Here is a 19,643-nt window from a genome sequence, read left to right on the forward strand (position 1 = left end):
ACCTTCACAATAACACTGAGAGGCAGGTGCTATTATTATCCCCATGTTACAGATGAGGAAACTGAAGCAAACAAAGATTTTTTGATGAGTTGCTCAAGGTAACACAGATATGAAGTATCTGATGCCAGATGTGAGTGCGTGACTTCTTGACTCTAGGACAGGTGCTCTATCTACTGTGCCACCTGTGTCCAGATAGATTGTACAAGTTCTATTTTCCCCATTTTATAGACTCCTAATGTTTCTCTCTACTGTTCCCCATGCCTGGATTCCTAGAACTCTCTCGTTCTCCATCTGTCTCTCTGCCTCTCTCTCTCTGTCACTCTCTGTCTCTCTCTCTCTCTCTCTGGGCACCCTTCAAAGTTCAGCTCACATCTCATCTTTTGAAAGACAGGTCCCCTTAATTTTAGTGTCTTCCATCTGACACTACCCCCAAGTTATACTGTATATATCTTCTTTGTACATAGTTTTTTGGCATGTTTTCCCCCATTAAACTGTGAGCTCCATGAGAGTAGGGACTGTTTTTGATGTTGTTATTGTTTGCCTCTCTTTGTATACCCGGAAATTAGTACAGGGGCCAACATATATTTGGCACCATTTAAATGCTAGTTAAGTATGTCCTAAAGAAGGTAAATTCATTGCCCAAGATCACTAGTTAGTCAGTCAGTGGTGGAGTTGGGGCAAGATCTCAAGTCGCCTGATACTAGGTTTAATGTTCTCTTTGGAACCTACTTTCCATCCCCATCTCCAATCTTGTCAACCCAAACTTCTTAGGCGAGTTGCATTCTAAGCCACTCACCTAGAAGCTGCTGAGAACGAGAAAATAGGGATTTGGGATTATTATTTGTACTCATGGGAGACAGAATGCTGTGATGGAAAGGGCCTGAGACTTGGCTTCTAATTCTGACTCCAGCAGTTACTTGCTATGTGACTGGCTAAGCACGTAGCCTTTTTTGTGAGCATCAGTTTACTCGTAAATAAAATGGGAATGGGTTTATTTGCCTTACTTACCTTCTACTGTGGTAGCAGAAAAATTAGGTGATATATGTTTTGAAGACCATAAAACAATATATAAATTGGAAAATTTTGGGGGTAGCTAGGTGGCACAGTGAGTAGAGCACCGGCCCTGGAGTCAGGAGGACCTGAGTTCAAATCCGGCCTCAGACACTTGACACATGTACTAGCTGTGTGACCTTGGGCAAGTCACTTAACCCCCAATCGCCCTGCCAAAAAGCAAAAAAAAAAAAAAAAAAAAAACCAAATAAATTGGGAAATTTTTTTTGGTCCATTATGCTTTCCTTTTCTGGTGATTGAAATTGCTTCTTTGCTCAGAGAAGCTTCAAGCATTGAAAGTTGTAGGAGTTCTAGGCAAATTATCTACTTTGCCTCTCTTTCTCACCAAAGCATTTATATCTACCCAATCTGAGTGAGCTATCCCTATCTTGGAGCTACAGAAAAATATATTTGCTCACATTTGGAGTTTCATTCTATTCATTTGGATATTCCCTCTACCACTACACATTTCAGGCCTTCTGGACTAATAGAGAGAGTAAGGAGTTCCTATGAACAGAAAACACTTGGTAATCAAGCTTGTGGATGATCACATGGGGATCATGTAGAAGAGATTCTTCCTATTAAGGAACAGATTGGATGATTTAGGCTACCTTGCTAAGGTTTCTTACAGCTATCTGATGGTGATTTGTTGTCCCACCTGTTACATTTTCTCTATTTTTTAGATGATAATAATAATAACTAATAATAATAATAATAATTTACTGTTTGTGGGAAAAGTTACACAGATCCTTTAAGATATCCTTATCTGTTAGGTCCTGTGAGACTTTGTATTCATGCAGGGTCATAAGATCTTGTCAGCCCTACCAATCATATGTTGCAAAATCTGAAGTACTGAAGTGTGAGAACTTAGGACTGAAGAAGCAGGATCCCCTCTCCCACTCCTTGTCAAAGGGGGAAATTTCAAAGGAGTTTTCATTTGAAAATTTTGATCTATCACTTATAAAAATTATGAAAATGTTGAGGGTGGTTTAAAGATGTAACTTCAGTACATTAATATGAATCAATTGTCAGGTATTTGCTTTATGTCTGAAACACCAGAATGTAGTTAGTTTTCATTTATAAGGAAAGGACAAATGAAATGCAAATGTTAGGGAAGCATGAGAAAAGTAATAATATTCAAGCCTTAAGTTATAGTTAGTGAATTTTTGCTATTTGGGGGGATATTGTTTACAATCTAAGTTCAGGTTTGGTTGCATGACCTGTTATTAAGCCACTAGTTCATCAGGCAAGGAGAAAATGGCATTGCTGCATTCTGAGTACTGTTACATGTATACACCAGTTCCTGTAAAAAAGTTTAAGTGATAACCTTGGTGTGGTGTAATGTAGGATACTATTGGCTCAGTTTTCCGATTATGCAATTTCCTTTCTTAACAAATGTCCTTACCTGGGTCCTGAGCCTGGCTTTTGATACCCTGTGAATAATGTGGAACTTTACTATGTAACTGGCTATCAGATATGACTCTTGCCTGAAATCAGATAGAGCTAAGGCAGCTTAATCCTTGTTATGGTTATCTATCAGGTCAATCTGTGCCCTTAAGGGGATAAACCTTGGCACTGTTATAAATATATTCCTCCTTTTCCTTTCAGCAAATTTCTATAATCAAGGCAAGTGAATAGCAAAAGTTTTGTAAATACAATACTAAATCTATTAATTAATAGATTGGTAGTAGAACATCTCTGAGTTATTATAATAGGATGAAAGTATTTAAAAACTTAGAATTTTAATCTGTATTTGTGATCAAAATGAAAGATAAGGATGATATCCTCCTAAAGAGGGGGTGGGGATTAGACAAAGTAAAAAAACAGAGATGTAATGTAAAAGTTTTCTAATTAAATGGAATAGTAAATTTTGAGAAAGCAACAGGATTAGACTGTTTCCTCTAAGAACTATATATATATATATATATATATATGCATATGATTGACTCTCAACTGCATCTAGTACGGAAATTTGGGCTTTGATTACATTTTAGTAATAAGTTCTTGAAATTGGATTAAGGATTTTATGTATAGAATTGCACTGATAATTTTAAAGTGAAATTGTTTTTTCCCATTTTAAAGTATCTGTCTGATAATTTTAAAATACAGAAGGGTTCATTTTACAAGTTAGACCCTCATGATATTTTTTAATTCTTATAACAGGTACAAGGTTTAGGAGTAAAGATAAAAACAGCAATTAGTATGTAAACTGAAATTCTCTAAAGTCTCAGGTGAATTATAGGGTTCATATTTTGATGTTCATCTTATAGTTCTATTGTTTTAATAGGATTAGTTACACAGGCTTTCACAATATGAACTAGTTATTGGAAAATGAAATATTGTAGAATCTACTAAATTGCAGTAACTTCTGTTGCTGATAGATTTTAGCAGAATTACCTAGAAATCTCTACAAGTGATCTGGAAACAGAGAAACAGAAGTGTCCCGAGAATAAGTTCTATGCCAGAATGTCTAAGAGAAGATATATCCAGGGACCAGATGATTATATAGAACATCTGGGATTCAAGACCAAATATGATGATCAAATGGACATTGAGAGTGGGTTACTAAGATAAAAGGAGACTTGATATTATTTAATATTGATGATCATCATTGTGTTGCTTTGGCCTCAGTTTCATGGTATTTATGTTTTTGAAATTTTTTGGTTACTTGGTGACATGTAAGTCTCCCCTCTCAGAAATAGTCCATTGTGAGCCCTCTAGTAGTTTTCCCTGTAGCCTCACTTAGTTTACCTATAGAGTCTGTTTAACAAGGTTTGTATATCATCATTATTGTTAGCTGTTGTGCTAACTATGTGAGAGGATGTTTCCTGGTGGTCTTTTCTCAGCATTTAATGTTGATAGTGTGCATGAGCCCACTAAAATCTTATAATTTGGCTTACAGATAAAGTGACCCATGGGGGAAGTGAGCTGGCTCCCTACCTCATGAATCAAAGGAAGTAATTGAGAGAATTGTGGGAATTGTGGGAATCAAACCAGACTCCATTTTGTAAAACTGATTCCATTTTGAGACCTAAGTTTCATTTTTCTGTAAATTCCACCTGTTTGTTAATGGTGGGAATTGATTGGCATACTTTTTCACTTATAGAAAGGCCATCTGCATGTTATAACCCCTCCCAACTCTCAAAACTCAAACATCCCTCTCCCAACTCAGAAAACCCCTAATCTTTCCTTCAATCAGAAATCAGATTACCTAATCTTGTGTCCTGGTTTATGTCCTGTTAATTTTCTTTTAATGCTTAAAAATTGTCCCTCCTCATATCTGGGGACCATACCAAGCTGAGGAGGCCTGGTGCCAATTTGTTGTGCTATTGGCATGGATCACTTAATAAATTGATATGGTCAGAAGCCCAAACCTTTGTTTCTTCAGTTACTTGAGATTTCACCAATCACATTATGGCCTTTGATAGCTGACCTTAGTTCTAATTCTTAAGTCCTTCATCTGTATATTAAAGAGTTTACCATGTTCTTGGAAATCACTTGTAACTCCAAATTCTGATTACTCCCCGCTCTGCCATTACTCAGGTTACTTGATTTCAAGGACTCTCACCATCATGACTATCTTCCTCTAGATTCATCGTAGTTCATCCGTGTCCCTGTTAAAGCGTGGTTACTTGAGCAAGGCAAAATGTTCTAGATGTGATCTGATCATTGAAGAACAAAATGGAAGTATCCCTCTTGATTATACGTTGATTCATGTAGACCACAATTAAGTTAGTTTTTCTCAGCAACCGCATAATGCTATTGGTTTGTATTGAGTTTGTGGTGAACTAAAATGCCCAGGTTGTTTTCACATGAACTATTTTCAAGAGATGTCCTTTTTATCCTGTATTTTTGTAACTGATTTAAATGCAGCACAGGACTAAATTTAACCTTGTTAAATATCTTCTCACTTCAGCTTTTAAAGATTTTTTTTGATCCTTAATTCTGTCACACAATCACTTCTATTTATCTGTCATCTACAAATTTTATGTCACTCTGAAATATCTGCCTACAAGTCACTAATTAAAAAAAATTCATAGGACAGGGTCAGTGTTGAACATTATAGGATGGCATGATGCTAGAGACCTTCTATTATCTTAATATACATGTATTAATAAATATTCATTGGGCCTTGTCTTTCTAAATACACCACCTTTCAAAGTATTTATATAAATATGCAACAGCTCATATATAGGATATGTCATCTACTCTCTTCTTGCTGCATTCTCTTATAACAAATTACTTTTTGTTTTTTTGTTACTTTCATCCAAACTTTGCCATCTAATTTTAAGATTTTCTTTTCTACAGCTTGTTTTAGGATCTGCCTAAAGGCCAGATCTCACCATGTCATAGGACAGACACCTGGAAGAGATCTTAGAGGTCACTAGTTACTTCCCTACTTCCGTAAAAATCATTGCATAAAATATATATATTCTCTGTGTGAAGCAATTCATTTGTCATTCCCCCAACTCAGTGTGTGTTCTGCATATTTGTCTCTTGTGTCATTCTTTTTCTTTTTTTTCTAAGCCTACACTCCTTGGGGTAGTGACTGTCATTAATTTGGAGCAGCTGAAATTATTATTATATGGTGCCATGTATATTTAGAATGCTTTGCTAAGTAACGATGATTCAGATTTGGTAATCGGCACTCACAAAGATCTCACAGCTATGTGGATCAACCCTTACTATGCAAAAGCTATTTCCTATAGGTGCAGATGTCTTGGTTTCTCTTAGAGGAAACTTTTCAGCCCTCTAGGGTTTTTTTATTATTATTATTCAGATCAACTTCAGACAATGTCTCTGAATTTTGTGATTTCCCAAGATAAAATAGTGTCACACTTTTTTCTTTAATGCTGCCATGAACCTATAGATAAATCATTGTCATAATTTGAGCAAACACTCTCTCCATCCAATCAAGGACACATAGACCCAGATGTGGAAGGAACCTTAGCGGTTATCTAGTCCAAGCTTATTATTATACAAATGAGTAAGCTAAGGTACAGAGAGGTGAGATGATTTTGAAGAGGTCACAAAGGTAATAAATGGTAGAGCCAAGATTTGAACTGAAGTCCTCTGATCAAATATCAATTACTTTTTCCCTGTACACTACTGCCTCTCCAATTCTACCTGGTGCCCTCAATTCTAAAAATGTAGAACTTCACTTTATTCTTTCCGATTGAAGAAATCAGTGGGTTCAAGGATTCATTTTAAAGAATATTGTCACTGGGGAACAGGGCAACCAGAATATAAGCCATCTTGGAGTGGGGGGGGAGGGTAGAAATGGGGAGAAAATTTGCAATTCAAAATGTTGTGAAAATCAATGCTGAAAACCAAATATGTTAAATAAATAAATTGCATTTAAAAAAAATTAAAAAAAATAAATTAAAAAAAATAAATAAAAAAAATAAATAAAGAATATTGTCATCCAAAGGAAGTTTCTATAATGATGAATAATATAAATCATCCAGGAATGTGAATGTTGGATTATTCCAGTGCAGTTTCAAAGAATGCTTTTAGAAGATGATGGCAGATACCACATCCACAATCCACATAAGGTATCACACCCTTACCTGCAGGTGCTCTGCCCAAAGGAATGTAAATTTTGATCACTGAAAACTCTTAAGGACTAAACTCAAATCACTTTGGCTCTTATTCTTTGACCAACAATAGATCCCAGAACAAGCCCCATTTGGTTATTGTTTGGTTCTTGATGGCTCAGAGTGAATGTAAATAGCAATTGTTTCTGTTTTGGCTAGAAGCCCTGAGGGTCTTCCCCTCACAGATGGATTTTTTTTTTTTTTTTGCCTCCAACAAACTTAGACCTGGGAAACGCCCTAGCTTAAAAAAGGTCAAGGCCTCCCTGTACATCTGGGGCCATCTCCAGTCATCTTGATCTATATCTTGCCACTGAACCCAGATAGTTCCATAGGATAAAGTGAGACTAGTGACTTTGCACAGCCCTCCCTAACTTAAATCCAATTCACTTGCAAGTCATGGCATCATGGCATCATCTTCCTGAGTTCATAGTCCTCTTCAAGAATGGAAGACAAATGGCAACAGCAGGTACCATGTAAATATTATCTAATTTATTTTTATGGTCTTTTCACCAGGATTTTTTTTTGAATTTTAAAAAGTTATTATTCATTTATTTTTTAAAATATTCTTTTATTTTTATTTTGAATTCTAAATTCTGTCTCTTCCTTTGTACCCTCCCCTATTTATTGAAAGGAGAGCAATATAATATTAATTATGCCTGTGAAATCATGCAAAACATATTTACATGCTAGTCATGTTGCCAATAAAAGCAAGAAAATAAAGTTAAAAATACATACATATGTATGTACACACATGCATACATATATGTGTGTGTATATATATATACATATACATACATATACATACACAGACACACACATACTTCAATTTGTACTCAGAATTCATTAGTTCTCCCTCTGGAGGTAGACAGCATTTTTTTTTTTTTGTCATGAGTCCTTCAGTATTATCCTGCATCATTGTGTTAAATAGAGTAGTTAAGTCTTTCACGGTTGATTATCATCACAATATTGCTGTTACTTTTTACAATATTCTGCTATTTCTACTCTCTTTACTTTGTAGCAGTTCATATATGTCTTCCCCCGTTTTTCTGAAACCATCCCCCTAGACTTTTTTTTACAACACACTTGAATTCCATTACAATCATATACTCCCATTTATGATGTGCTTTAAATGGCCTACAGCACTGAAAGTGGAGTTTGGGGTAGGGGGAAGCAGGCAGAAAACTGGCAAGAAGTGAGGAGGACATTCTTATAGATCTTAAATTTACTTTTACTTGAAAAATTCTAGAAACCTGTTAACTATCTCTTTGGAAAAAAACCTCATTATTAAGTATTTTGTTTAAAGACTGTTTTATAATACCATGCTACTTGGATATACAGATCCTTTCAACCTGTGACAGCATGATAGCCATCCTGACTTTACAAAAGGTGAATGAACCAAACAAAGCTGGTGAGGCACAGGCTGACTCAGTAATTTATCTAGGGTCTAACTGCAAGTTGTTCTGAGAAGTGGAGTCCAAAATCTAACATACAACTTTCTATGATGTTATTTCTTTAAACAACACAGTGCTGTTCTAAGTAAATGATGATCTGTAGAGCTAAGCCTCATGCTTGAAGACTTCCTAAGCTTAAATCTTTCATTGCCTCTCAAAATTGATTTTATGATATTTTTGGATAAAGGTCCTCAGAAATTCTTAGTAACTCTTCCTTATTTATTATGAGAAAAACACCAGCTGATGTAAATCTTTGTGATATCTACAGAACTGAAGTTGATAGACACGTCTAACCCTATTTACAAGATTTAGCAATTAAGCAACATTATATCACTCGTCCAAAAAAAAAATTCTCACTAATGACATAAATATGTTGAAGTAACCAATTATATTCTGGGGAGCACATAAAAATAAACATAACAAACAACAACAACAAAAAGCATTAACAGAAAAGATGACAGCTCCACAGCTCTAGCTGTTACATAACAAAATATCTAATATTTTTAAATCTGTTGCCCCCTCCACTGCAAAAAAAAAATCTTATTGCCAACTACAATTCCTAATTTACAACTTTGGAGAAAACTATTCATCAAATTGTGGGTTTGTTTTCATTTTGTCATTGGGGATCATTTTTAAGTGAAGAAATAAGAGACTTGAATTTGGATTCAGAAAATTCTGATCACATAATTTTAAAAATGTATATTTCTTATCTATGTCTTTTGTTTTTTCTTCACCTTAATTTCTGAGTATTTTCCTCCTTTTCTCTTCCCCCCTTCCTCCCCCCAAAAATCACATTGATTTTATCTCCTTTTTTATTTACTAGCCCAAGAAATTTGAGGAAGTAAAGTAATCTCATGGTGCTTCAGCTCCTTTATCTGTAAAAGGAGACAACACTTTACTTTTTACCTCACTTAATCATATCATTGGAAGAAATAAAAACAATCCTGTGAGGTAGATAGCACACGGTTTACCATCATGGCCATTTCAGAGATGAGGAAACTGGAGCTCAGAGAAATTAAGTAATTTTCTCATGATCAAATTACTAAATAAGTGTCTTAGGTAAGATTCAAACCCAAGTCTGAGTCTGCTGAATTCCAAGGCTACCACTTTCCCCCACACTGCCGTGCTGTTACTTTGTAACTAAAAATGTAAGCTAATAACAGTAATATTTCTGCAGAGAGGATAACTGCACCATTGGGACTATTCATTCCCAGTGGGGTTAAGAGAGCAAAAAGCAGTAATGAATGCAAGGTCACATGTGTCCATATGCCTAGGGATACATCAAAACAAAATTGTATATTCATAAGGATGGGATCTGATATCGTTTTTCCAAGGTACACCAGATAGAAAGCAGCCAAGCAAATAAACAGGGAATCCAGTGGGAAAATCTCCTCTGAGGTCTAAGGCCAGACAACTCAAGGGTGGTCCTCAGGAGTACAGGACCCAGGCAGACTAGACCACAATACCAGAATACCAAGGAATAGGCAGACAATTAGAGATTTGGCCCTCCTCAGATTCCTCTCCCTTCCCTCCCCTACCCAGACTGAGTATTCAGTTATGTTTGTGAGAATATTGCTACAGTATGGGTGAAGGGGGAGAGGGACACATTTATGATGTATGTTTGCAGTTTTCTAAAGAAAACTGTGTGGGTAGTGTCCATTGTGCCAAGCAGATTTAAATGTGTGAAAGCATCAACGAATTTTTTGATATTTAATAAGCATTATATAAATAAAAGCAGGAAAGTCTCCATTTATTCTTTCTAGTGGTTAAAATGCCAGCAGGAGTTTGGCTGAGAAGGAAGACCTTGAAAGATGCGAGAGGTAGCAAATTTATACATGGGCAAAAAGCAGTAATTCATTATCGAAATTTAAGATGAACATTTTTAGGAAATGATTCAAAAGAAATAAAATGAAATTGTAAACTTCCCTAAGTGGGGGATTTTTTTTTCCTTCAGTGGTAAAAAAGATGCATATCATTCATAACCTTTTAAGAACTTGAAGCAATGATGATATTTTTTAAAATGTTATAAATTTTATAACATTTTATAATACCAAAGATGATATTTAAAAGATGTTAGGTTTGTAGAAATGAAATTTCCAGTCATTCTTAGTAGGATTCAGAAAGGATCTCAAAGAGCTTAGATTTGGTAACTTTTATTTTTCTTAATAGGGCATGATGAAAAGGGGTTTAGTGTAGGGGGAAGGGGATACAATTAATTGCAAAATGTTTATGTTTTTTTTTTCCTTTATTTTATTTTTATGGTCATGCACCCAATAAGTCAAAAACTTTGTCTTTGGTCCTTAGGCATATTGAAGCCAGATTTACGTGTTTATTAATAACTTAATGGAATATTATAATTTCCACCCCTATCACCACTAGAAAGCTCCTTAAAATTAGCAGCCAGAAAATTAGATACTCTACTTAAGACATAGCCTGAGTTATGTCATTCTCTTGCTCAAAAATTTTCAACAGTCATGCATTGTCTGCATAGGAAAGTCCTAGCATTCAAGGCCTTTCATGACCTAACTGCATCTTATTTTCCTGCTTTATATCATACGTCTCTTCTTCATATATCCTAAAAGCTAACCACACTGGACTTCCTTTCCCTGAACACACCTTTGTGCCATCAGTTTCTTATGCCTAGATTTGTGCCAGACCTTCTTCCTGGAATGCCCTAGCCCTCTTAGCCAGCTGTACAAATTATTCTTGTCCTTCAAGGACTAACTCAAATATTACCAATTCCATGACACCTTCTGTGATCACAAAAGCAGAAGTGATGTTTCCCTGCTTTAAGACCTGTAACATTTTTTATCTCTTTGACAGAAATCTCTCTCTCCCCTCCCTCTCTCTTCCCCTATGTCTGTATGTCTGTCTCTCCATCTCTCTGCCTCTGTTTGTCTGTCTCTGCCTGTCTGTCTTTCTCTCTCCCCATTATAGAGATATTTGTATATGCTTTATTTCCTCCATTAGAGTGTAAACTCCTTGAGGGCAAGAATGTATCCACTCACAGAACATAGTACTTAATCTTGCACGTAGTAGGTAGGCAATAAATATTTGCTGAGAATATTTGTAGGCAGGGCATCTGATAATGAACTAATCTGCCTCAGATATATAAAGACTTTAAAAAAAAACAGGGAAAGATTTTAAAGAAAATCGGTCAAATGGAGAAAAGCAAAGCCTGAGATATATATAGCAAGGTTGAGTTAATTAGTATTCTCTTTTATTTCTGAGTGAGGACATCAAAATTTAGCTTGTGTAGGAAATATGTACAGTATTTTAAAGTTGGCTCTTGAAGGTGGGAAGTCTGTTTTGTATTTTAAAGAAAGCAAAAAGTCTCTTTAAATAAAAACCTAGTGTTAGGACTATTCTCGGAGCTTACACGGTTTTAACCCCAATAGCAATTCACTTTTATGCATTCAACTCACATTCAATACCAAAGCATAGAAAGTGTCTCAGAGGATCCATAGAAAGCAAACTAAAGTTAGATTTCTTTCTTTCCTGTTACTAATGTGCTGGAATTTGTAGTTGAGTCATAGATTTCTCAAGTTGAAAGATTTGAGATCACCCTGTCCAACCTTCTTATTCAGTAGATAAGGAAATTGAAGCCAGAGAACTCATCAGACTCATCAGAATGATTTAGTTAGCCTTTCCAATGAGATTAGAACATAGCACTTTTGGTCTCTCTGGCCAATGATCATTGGAATAAACTAAACTGCATCTTTTTCTTAGGGTTGAATTGGAGATTATGAATATGAAAATGGAAAGATAGACTGGAAAGAGGTTTTGGGGAGGTGGTGGTTTTCTACTCCCAGAAGTCTTCAAGTGAAGGCTGAATATTTGTTCATTTCAGAAGCTGTGGAGCAGATCCAGCTTTGACTGGATGGCCTCTGAGGTCTATTGCAACTCTGAGGTTCTGTGAGATAGTCTCAATCTCTAGAACTTGGTATGTACCTCCAAATGGAGAATAATACCTGACCCAGTGCCTTCCGTAGAGTGGAGGTTCAATAAATGTTGAAATGAATCCATTTGTGATCAGGATTTCTTAACCCCACTTTGACATAGTCACTGTAGACAGAGTATACAGAGGAGGAGACAGATTCTCAAGTGGTTTACAGACAAACTGTTCTCTTCTGAGGGTGCTGAACACATATATAGTTGCTGAAAAATGTCTAGTAGCTGAAGTGGAGTCCAAAAGAAATTCTGGATTTGGGAACTGCTCTAGTGCATACCTATCTTGCTTCTAAATTTAAAACAAACAAACAAATAGTCCTATTGTGTGTATATCTCAAAGCATTTTATATGTCCATAAACCAGAATTAGCTGGCAGACGCACAATGGCTGCTGAATGTCTGTAGCCTACCTTGAATGCTAGAGAGTGAGGCTGATGACTTTGCAAAGCCTTGCCTCACTTATATCTAATTGGTTTGCAAGTCAAGACATCACCCTCCTAATGTCATTAGTCCTCTTCCAGTAGGAAGGACAAACAACAATCTCTCATAGAGTAAATAGAGGTGTTTCAAGTTGTAAGTTTGCAGTGCTTACATTTCTCAATGCACAATTTAGACTCTGGATCAATTAATAGAATTTTGTTGAGTGCCTACTATGTGCCAAGTTCTATGTATGCTAAGCACTGGGGACACAAAAGGAAGCAAAAGACAAGAGCTCACAAATTGATTCGATAAAATAATTTGACATTTACAAAGTAACTTTGTTTTTCTTAGACCAGATCTGTGGTTTTATTAAGAGAGGATCCTCCAGTAGGGAAACATCCCCAACCAAGGGAGATCAAAACTTGCTCTGCAACTTCTAGACTGAGAGCTTGCCTTGGGATACTCAGATATTAAATGGCTTGTTCAGGGTCATATGGTTAGTATGTGTCAGAAGGAGAACTGGAATGCACATCTCCCTTCCTCAGAGACAGGGCAGGCTCTCTCCTGCAGGTTCCTTCTCACAGAAACTTTTCAGTTTAAAGAATGTTTCAGACCAGATAAAGGACTTTGAAAGGTCTCTTCCAGTTCCAAGATTTTATGACTCTCTGACACTGACCTCAGGTTAAAACTGTGCTCATATGGCTTTTACCATTTGTAGTTCTCAGTCAGTCAATAGTCAGTGATCATTTGTTGAATTCTTACTGTGTGCTAAATGCTGCTATTTTGTTCTCTGGTTTTGTTATAAAAGGGTTTTAGTATATTTTGTAGATATAACATTATGTTGAATTGAATGGGGATGAAACATGGAGGCAGATTTGCTGGTGATTCATGTAGGGATAGAGCTTAGCCTGTGAAAGAGGATAACCTTCAAAAATGATAATTTATTTTTAATAGAGACAAGCAAGGAGGTGAAAATTCCAGTGCTGATAGACACAGGTCAATTACAGCAGCAATTTCAATGCCTATGACCTTGGCCATAAAATGATGAGGATTTCACATGTACTGAGGAATGTTAGGCCCTGTCAACCAAGCTAGTCAATCCGGTTAAAGAGAGAGTATGAAAAAGGCGAATATGTTAATCTACAAATAAAAGAAATTCTAAAGAAAAGTAACTAAGGCAGCAAACACATTAGTTATTGAGACACATTTTTTTTTAATTTAAATTCTCTCTGGAATTTTCCCCATAGCATTCTCACTAAGCAATCTTGCTTTTATGGCAATTATTTATTCTCTCTTTTCCTTGTCTTTGATGATAATATAAGATACCCCAAAGAGGGAACGAACGTTGGTAAAGAAGGGCTCAAATGGGAAAAATAAAGTGAACCAAGGCAACCTAAAATATTTTCTTCCACCACCTTCATAATGCCAAGAAACAAGTTGAGGTGTTACATAATCAGCTAATGCAAACCCCATCCCGGAATCATACCTGATTGTATATGAACAAGGGAGGAGTTCCTCTTTTCTTGAGGCTAACTTCTGAACACGAAATCACATGTGAGGTCAGTAGGACACAAGAGCCCTAAGGGAGATCCAAATGCATTATGGCAAAATGTATATTGGGAGGGATTTAGAGTAAGGAAGACCTCAGTTCAAATCCCACCTCAGGCACTTCTTAACTATATGACCATGGGCAAGTCACTTAATTTCCTCTGAGCCCTATGTTTCTCTTCTGTGAAATGGCAATGATAAAAGTACTACCACCTCCCCTCCCCCTCCCACCATGATAAAACTGCTCTGAGAATGGATTGAGATAATTTATGCAAAATACTTCAAAACCTTTAAAGGATTACATAGATGTCAGTTATTATTATTTCTTCCTGTTTTCTCTGTACAAGCAATGTGGTTTGGTGCCAATCCATGAGACTTGGAGTCAGGAGACATGGATTTAATTTTTTACAATCCCTCAATTCCTTTCTAATGTTAATGTTAATTCATTCTGTCTTTTGTGATTGGTATTCCAATGAGGTCAGCAGAATGATTAGGGAATTAGAAATCATGGAACTGGGGACTTTTATTCCAGAGCTCAGAAGACTCAGGGGGGATATTACTGTTTTCAGTCTTTCAAGCTAATAAACACAATTTATTAAGCTCTTATTAAGTGCCAGGCACTGTGCTAAAGTCTGAGAATACAAAGAAAGGCTAAAACATAATCCCTGACCTCAAGTAGTTCTCATTCTGATGCTGTAGACAGACTGAAAACAACTATGCACATACATGACCTTATACAGGTTAATGGGACATACTCTCAGAGGAAGGCACTAGTACTGGGTTTGGAGTATGTGAAAGAGAAGCAGAAAAGGCTTTCTACAGAAGACGGGTTTGAGCTGAGTTCTGAAAGAAGCCAGGGAAGCCCAAGAGCCTCAGGTATTGAAGGTTGACCTGAAAGAGGGATTTGTTTTGTTCTACTTAGCCCTGAAGGCAGAACTAGGACAAATGAATGAGTGAAAGAAGAGGGAGGTAGATTTCAAGTCAAAAAAGTAGAAAACTACCTTCCCCAATCTGTTATAAAATGGAATAGATTGCCTCTAGAGCTTGTAAATTCGATGTATGAGATGCTGGAAATACGATTCATCTTTTAAGGGAATTTTTTGTGTGTGCCTTCTAGTTCTAGGATTCTGTGATTCAAATGTGCCCTATAATCAGGGATACATTTGGAATAACCATAGGCAGAGATAGGGGGCAGGAGCTGTGCAGGAAGGAAACAGCTGCCACCAAAGATCAAAGCTTTTCAAGCACTCTAAAACTGAGAAATATACAAAATTGGATTAAGGCAGAGCCCCTGACTAAGTGCTTTGGCAGGCTCATTATTTACAATTTCAGACCCACACATATGGAGTAAAGAGGGAGGACAAGAGAGATAGGTAGTATCTCTTTGGGGCACAGGGAAGAGAAGAGAAGGCAAGGCAAGGCAAGGGAATGAGCATTTCTATAGAATCTATTATGTGCCAGGCACAATGCTAAGCTTTTTTTTTTTTTTTACAAATGTTATCTCTTTTGATCCTCATAAGAGCTCAGCAAGGTGAATGCTTATTAATATTTTTGAAAAAATAAGGCAAACTATGGTTAAGTGATTCATTCATGGTCACAGAGCTAGTAAGTGTCCAAGGCCATATCTGAACTCAGTTCTTCCTGACTCTAAGCCCCCTGATCTATCCACACAGCCATTGGTGCAATGCTAGCCATCTTGTTTTCCCGCGTGGCATTTCTTATATCTCTACTGTGTTTCAGTTCCCTTGTTCTGTGTGTGTGTCTGAGGAAGTCTCAAAGATCTTAGATTCAGAGAACAGCACAAGATTAGGCAATGATGACTTTGTCACAACATCATCAACAGTTGCATCCTAGATAACATCTTCTTGGCCCTTGGGCATACCTGTGGCAGAAGTAGTAGGGCCTTTAAGAAGAGACCATGGAAGCCTGACACTGTGATTGAACTTTTGACCATTCTCTCCACAATAAATCAATTGCATGAAAGCAAATAGACCAGGAGATGGGAGAGGAAAACATTAAGATATTAAAGGTCTGAGGCATTAATAGAACAGAACTTTGTCTTGTCTTTTTTTCTCCTTGCTCTCCACCTTCTACTTTTTTTTTCTTCTTCCTTGGCTGTGTCAGAGGATTACTGAAATGATTCTCAAGGTGAGAAAATCATTACTTTACTGTAGATACAATCAAGCACAGTCTAGCATGGTTATGGGAAAATTTTTTAGCCCCCAAGACATTTCCATGTAAATTAGTCTAGCTCTGTATGTCTCTATGATTTTTGGCAACAAACAGGGCACCTTTGGCTTGTCCCATAATTGCTTGGATATCTCTACTTGATTCATGCTACCAAGTTATGCTAACATACAAGTTTCTTCTGAGACGAATTCCATCCTTTGAAGTTGATGAAGTTACATCAAGGGATATAACTTTATGATATATGTATTATATCAAATAAAAACAGAACAATAAGCATAATGTGCTATGCCATAAATCATTAGTTTTAAAAATACATGAATAATTGAGCTAAAAGTAGTTGGGACTATCATTCTTTAAAAAATATTCCAGTACCTTCTATGTTTAGAAACAATTCTATCTTGAAAAAGATCATTTAGTCATAATATCTAATGGCAAAATATTTCTTATGCCATAACTGAAATACTTTTAAAACATGAATAATAATGTTTCTGTTATATTATACAGAAAGTCAGCATATTTTTTTGTTGTTCCATTGTTTCAGTCATGTCTGACTTTCCATGACACCATCTGGCATTTTTCTGGCAAAGATACTGCAATGGTTTCACATTTCCTTCTTCAGCTCATTTACAGATGAGGAAAAACAGGGTTAAGTGACTTGCCCAGGGTCACATAGCTAATAAGTATCTAAGGTCATATTTGAACTAGCTACCTAGCTAGCTGCCTGTCACAGTATGTAACCAAGTCAAATTCCTCCTAACCCTGGAGCCAAAGATATAACAAATCATAAAATTAAGGCAACCCATATTTCATTTTCTCTGTAGTTTCTGCAGATGGGTAATTGGCATGATAGGGTTAATGTTTAGTTAATTATTAACTTAAATTGAAATGTTTATTTTATATTATTTGACAAATTCAATTAATGTGTTTATTCACTAATCTGAACCACAGAGCAATAGAATAAATAAAGGGAAAATGCTAGGAGTTAGCCACAATACATAATTTTGTCATTTAAAGTCAGAAGACTCAGTGAACATTATTATCCTTCACTGCATCTTGTACAGAAGGATTTATAAAATGTAAAGAAAAAGTATGAAAAGAGATGCTGGTTCTGCCTCTGTCACTAGCTGTATGATTTTGGTCAAGACATCTCATACTCCTCTTTGCTTTAGTTTGCTCATCGGTAAAATGCGGGTGTGAGATGATTTGATTTCCAAGGCATCTTCTAGGATAATGCGCTATATTAGCATGATCTTATGAATTGTTAAAGAAAATACAAGTAAGATAAGTCTTGTCATTTTGGATATTTGAAACCAAATATGATGACAGAAAAAAGAGCCATTTTTTTTTCTCTGAGGTGAAAAACCAGATACATTGAGTTATATGACTTTGTTTCTTGAGTTTCCCAATATCTGGAATGAGGACAATTCTTTTTGGAAATCCTGGTTTTCTGCAGGCTTTGTTATGAACTTACTTTTTAAAAATACCATTATTCAATAAGAGTCACAACATAAATAAATAAATGAAGGCTTCTCTCACTGGGGCAAGAAAGCAACTCCATGCTAGGGTTCAGGGTGACAAAATTTCTTAGATATTAAAGCAAGACATTGCTACTAACATTCAACCATTTGCTGCAGATATTTATGCTGTAATTTGGTACATATTGAGAAGGGTTTTACAGCTCTGTCCCTGTTGAATTACTATTAATAGCATTTAAACCTTTATGCAATGTGAGAAATCATATTCACCCATCAATGCTCCCAAAGAGCCCCCATGCTGATATTTGTCTCAATTTGACTACCATGCCAACACTGGACATACCCATTCTGTTGGAAAAGCACAAGCAATAGAGAAGTAATCCATCCATTTGATATACAATAAGCATTTATTAAGCTCCTACTATGTTACAGATATTTTGTTAGATTCTAGAGAAACAAAGATAATTGAAAAAGTCCCAGAATAAAATTGGAAATAAGGTGATGAAAAAACATAAAGCTTTTCTCTCATACCATGTGATGCTTACAAATAAAAAGAAAAATAATACCAAAGGGGTGGACCAAGAGAATAAATTACTTGGATGAGTCAACACTATCAGAAGATCAAGAATCCAAAGCAGGACCTTCTTGAGAACAGAAGTATGGTCAGGGAATGCTGAGACAAATGAGTTCAATGAAAAACCAAAAAGCCTCAGAGATTAGTAAGGTTTTTAGACTCCCTGACCTTTCTGCTTTAATGTCACAGATTTTGAGAGTGATAAAGCTTTATAAACAAGCTTCTAAAAATCATTTACAAACTCACTTAAAAAAACTGGCAAACAAAATTTTTACCAGTAGTAAGTGAAATTTTCAACATTTCTCCAAAATTTTGGGACAAGGATTCCAGAGTAGAAACTACTGGCTGATTTTGTGAAATAATTTTCAGGGACAATTTTATGTTAATCAAGCACCTGGGGATTGTGTCCGTAAGTTTCAAACTTCATAAATTATTAGCATCTGTTACTTTCTAAAAGTGAGTAGCATATTCAAACATTTGCCCTGGAAAAATGACACCTGTCAGAGAAATAATGGGGTAAAATATCTTTATTCATTTTAAGGGATATATTTTAAAAGGTATTTTCACATAACTGAAAACAATAATTGCTATCATTCCCACTTACCTTTTTTAATAACTTTCTCTTCCTCATCCCTATTTTCCTTTTCTACTATTTTTCTTTCTCTTGTTTTTTTTTAATTTCTATGTTACCTTTCATTATCATGTTTTTTCCTGAAGGGATTTAAAACATTCAAAATTTAAAGCCAGATATAACCTATTTTTATTTTAGTTTATATTAGTCATGGCTTACCTATTCATTTATTTAGTGGAGAGTCTTAGTTAATTTTCTAAATTTTTTACTTAAACTAATTCTTTTATAATTCTGTGTGTGTTTACTTTAAAAAGGAATTTTTTTCATAAAAAACACAAGAAGATGAAGTACCTTTTGTGGGGTGAGGGGCTGGGTTCACCACATATATAAAAAGAAAGGTGGACAATTATTCAACAACTCTTAAGAGTTGAGTCAGTATACACAATAATTTTTTGATAGCTTGTTTGGGTTACTGAGCAAGTTTGGTGAAAAGTCAAAGAGTATCAAAGTTATAAGTAAGTGGTCAAGCAAAATCAGGATGAAAACCTAATTGACAAAGGCAAAAACAATTCACCCAAGAGTGAGCAAGGAAAACATATTCCCATTCAATGTTCTGGAGCTCTGATTAGTAAATAACCCTCCTTTCTCTATCCTGCTCTACGGTGACTGGGTGGAGTACTTCTAAGGGCAGTAGGAAAAGGGACCATTGGCACAATATTGTCTAGGAGCTCAAAATTTAAACATATGTGATATGATTTCCATGTTGCTCTGACTGAAAGGAAAAAAATACTGCCAATGGAAGGAAACTCTATGTTGT

The sequence above is a fragment of the Trichosurus vulpecula genome, chromosome 1 (assembly GCF_011100635.1).
Source record: "Trichosurus vulpecula isolate mTriVul1 chromosome 1, mTriVul1.pri, whole genome shotgun sequence".
NCBI lineage: Eukaryota > Metazoa > Chordata > Mammalia > Diprotodontia > Phalangeridae > Trichosurus > Trichosurus vulpecula.